Source organism: Triticum aestivum, chromosome 5A, assembly GCF_018294505.1.
Source record: "Triticum aestivum cultivar Chinese Spring chromosome 5A, IWGSC CS RefSeq v2.1, whole genome shotgun sequence".
Classification (NCBI taxonomy): Eukaryota; Viridiplantae; Streptophyta; class Magnoliopsida; order Poales; family Poaceae; genus Triticum; species Triticum aestivum.
In genome coordinates, this window is record NC_057806.1 from 647,408,103 (window position 1) to 647,412,702 (window position 4,600).

Below are 4,600 nucleotides of genomic sequence, written 5' to 3' on the forward strand. Positions count from 1 at the left end.
CCTCCTGAGGTGGCCAGACCCTGGCTAGGCCTACCACAGTGCTCGGAGGTGCTACATAAACCGTGCCATTGACTGAGATCTGAGTGGTCCATTGAGCTTCAATGTCCTACTTCTTCGCCGCGGCTCCCATTTCTTGTTCTCTGCCGGTTGGTACTTTCTTTGAGGATAACCTTTTTCTCTTGTAGTAGTTAAGTAAATTGGCGTTCTGCCTTTTGAGGCTTGGACAACTCATTTTTTTGGGCATGTGTACTGTTTATCCCCCGCGTGCTTGTAACAGGATGTTGGATTATCTGAAATTTCATTTGATAATACAAATGGAGCCGGGGCCGAGAGCCCTTTAACTCTAAAAAAAAGAGTATCGACATCGAGGACGAAACATGCACGCAACCTTCACACACTTCTTGGCAGCATAGTGGAGTGTTTTTTTTGTTACCCAGGTCAACCGGTGGTGCTCTCTAGACTATCATGCATGTCCCATGAGAGCTCGTGGCAGTTTTTATACTGGTATTTTTTTTCGACTTTTGTTCATTTATCCACAATTAATTGGATATTTGTACCACTTGAGGCAATAAGTACCTGCTTCTAAGAAATGGTGCATGTATAGAAATAACGTTACAAACCTGCCATAGTGTTACTTTTTTATGCCACTGTTTAAGCATACAACAACTGTCTTTGTCCTAGGCAAAAAAATGTAGCACAACCCCCTCTCGCTCCACCCTAATGCCATTGCTGAATAATGCTATTCACCTAAGCCTCTACACTAAACTAGCTGAAGTCCTGTCACTTGAGCTCAATCTTATCTGGACAATCGATCAATAGTGCTTTGTTTTGTTGACTATTTGGTGGATGACACACCAGGTGACCACACCCCAGAATTCGCGTAACACCAAACACGACATCATTTGGTCAGGACTGAACAGGAGCTTCAGTCCTCGCATATGCTGGAGCCTTGAGACTCCTTTCGCCTCTGTCCAAAACTATTTTACTCTGGTTAACTTGGTTCCACGTAACTGGTTATCATGGCCGTATGCATCATTCTGATGCAGAGGCAGGGGAATCCCTCCTTTTTAAGAAAAAAAACTGGATGCTTATCGCTGCGGCGCACGGTGGCCGCCATGTCGTCGGAATACGACCTGCTGATCGCGAAATGGGTCGTCTGAACAGGTCGCAGCCGTGGATCAGGTCCTTTTTATGCCGGCGGGTCTATTGAATTGCTGCAGCTGCAGTTTTTGACGGCTCGGTGTGGTTCCTTTGCTTGGTTCAGTGTACCTCGCCTTTGTTCCGGTCCATAAGGTTCAGTGTACCGCTCATACCACCAATCCAAGGCGCACGTGTGATTTTATTTAGCATGCACGGTTGTTTGGATAAGGTTGCAGACTGGGCTGTCGTTAGCCTGGACAAGATTAATTACGGCTCGGCGGCGCCGACATATCTCTTCACAATGAGAAAAGCAACTGTCAGTCAGAGTGTACTTTATTATGTGAGTGTTCAGTTAAGCCACACTTATTTAAAGCAAGAATAATAGAATGAGGTCGACGAACTACTATAAGAGATGCCATTCGGTTTTTTTTACGAAAAAGAAAACGTTCTGCAGATTTATAGTCAGACATAACATGTGAAAGAATAAAACGCATCATGTATTCATGACACAATATGCACATATGACAAACTGTCATATGGATAGGCTATTAGATTGGAGATAACTGGTGTGGCATAGTGCGAACTTCACCCCTCATATGGGAGCGTGTGTATCTCGATGCTAAACACTCATTGGTTAGCTTGCACATTCGCTACTTTTTATAGGGGTGGAACCCTCGGCTCCATTTCATTCATTCAAAATGAAACCAACAAAGCACCAATTATGTAGAGTCCAAAACAAAAGAAATTGCTTCGAATAAGTTACCCGCACAACCTAGCCTGAAGATCAGCAACAAAATTAACCATTAGCGGAGAGAAACGATTCATAGACTCATGCATGCTCTAAGAAGGTCTACATGAATCAGGCACTCAATAGAACATGGCATGAAGAGGACCGTCTTGGGTAAGATTCTGACCAAGATTTGGGCATATCCCATTGGACTATGAGAAATTAACGGCTCATGTCTATTTGGGACCAAAGAGCGAGAGAGCACATTCTACTTGACCCATATTTCCACATTAAATTATCCTCCTGATCAGTAAAACAAACACTCCTAGATTCGACCAATTCATTTCATTTGCATATCATAATGTTTCCATACAAGGTTATATTCAAAAAGAAAAAAAATCATGTAAGCTGCTGAGTGCTCGCATCGACTTAGGTTGCATTGCATGTGTTTCTCATATGGGTCTGGCTGAGAAAAAATAGCCAATAAACCATCATTTGGACATAGTTTAGTTGCCCGCATATATGTTAGCTGCATGAGGAAACTATTTTTAACCCGCCGTTTTGTTGGCCGCATTGCATTAGGCGTACATATGACAAGATGTTTGGTTGCAACCTACATAAGTGTTGGCGAACGCAGTATTTTAAAAAATTTACCTACGATCACGCAAGATCTATCTACTAGATGCATAGCAACGAGCGGAGAGAGTGTGTCCACGTACCCTCGTAGACCAAAAGCGAAAACGTTCAGTAACGCGGTTGATGTAGTCGAACGTCTTCGCGATCCAACCGATCCAAGCACCGAACGTACGACACCTTCGCGTTCAGCACACGTTCAGCTCGATGACGTCCCTCGAACTCTTGATCCAGTTGAGGCAAAGGGAGAGTTCCGTCAGCACGACGGCATGGCGATGGTGATGATGAAGTTACCGGGATAGAGCTTCGCCTAAGCACTACAATGATATGACCGAGGTGTGTAACTGTGGAGGGGGGCACTGCACACGTCTAAGAGAAGACTTGGTGTGCCTTTGGGTGCCCCCCTCCCACGTATATAAAGGGGGGAGGAGAGGTGGCCAGCCCAAGGGGGGGAGCCAAGGGGGAGTCCTACTCGGACTCCCGGTCCAAGTAGGATTCGCCCCCCCCCCCCTTCCTATTCCCACTAGGAGAAGGAAGGAAGGAGGAGGAGAAGAGAAGGAAAGGGGGCCGGCCCCGCCAACCCTAGTCCAATTCGGATTGGGCTTGGGAGGGGGCGCCACCACCTGGCCGCAACCTCCTCTCTCCACTAGGGCCCATGAAGGCCCATTAACTCACGGGGGGTTCCAGTAACCCCCCGTACTCTGGAAAATGCCTGAACCTTTCCGAAACCATTCCGGTGTCCAAACACAACCTTCCAACATATCAATCTTTATGTCTCGACCATTTCGAGACTCCTCGTCATGTCCGTGATCTTATACGGGACTCCGAACAGACTTCGGTTCATCAAATCACATAACTCATAATACAAATCGTCATTGAACGTTAAGCGTGCGGACCCTACGGGTTCGAAAACTATGTAGACATGACCGAGACACATCTCCGGTCAATAACCAATAGCGCAACCTGGATGCTCGTATTGGCTCCTACATATTCTACAAAGATCTTTATCGGTCAGACCGCATAACAACATACGTTGTTCCCTTTGTCATCGGTATGTTACTTGCTGAGATTCGATCGTCGGTATCATCATACCTAGTTCAATCTCGTTACCGGCAAGTATATTTACTCGTTCAGTAATGCATCATCCCGTGGCTAACTCATTGGTCACATTGCTTGCAAGGCTCATATTAATGTGCATTATCGAGAGGGCCCAGAGATACCTCTTTGATACACGGAGTGACAAATCCTAATCTTGATCTATGCCAGCCCAACAAACACCTTTAGAGACACCTGTAGAGCATCTTTATAATCACCCAGTTACGTTGTGACGTCTGGTAGAACACAAGGTGTTCCTCCAGTATTCGGGAATTGCATAATCTCATAGTTAGAGAAACATGTATAAGTCATGAAGAAAGCAATAGCAATAAAACTAAACGATCATTATGCTAAGCTAACGGATGGGTCTTGTCCATCACATCATTCTCTAATGATGTGATCCCGTTCATCAAATGACAACACATGTCTATGGTTAGGAAACTTAACCATCTTTGATTAACGAGCTAGTCAAGTAGAGGCATACTAGGGACACTCTATTTTGTCTATGTATTCACACATGTACTAAGTTTTCGGTTAATACAATTCTAGCATGAATAATAAACATTTATCATGATATAAGGAAATATAAATAACAACTTTATTATTGCCTCTAGGGCATATTTCCTTCAATAAGGTGTTGTCACCACTTCTCACAAGTGGTGACCTTACCACACACGATCTGAGCAGTATCATTCCTAGCTACAAAACAAATTACGGTTCATCGTAACTACTATTAAATGCAGTACACATTATTAAGAGCCATATGGCCGAATAGGGGAAAGTTCAGCATCAATGTTAACTAGATGCAAGTCCATCATCTTCGCTTTCCTCTTCAGTTGGTGGTGGTAGTTCTTCCTCTTCCTCTTCTTATGCTACTTCTGCTTCTTCTTCTTCTTCTTCTTCTTCTTCTTCTTCTTCTTCTTCTTCTTCTTCTTCTTCTTCTTCTTCTGCTACTTCTGCTTCTTGCTCTTGCCATTCTTCTTCTTCTTCTTCTTCTTCTTCTTC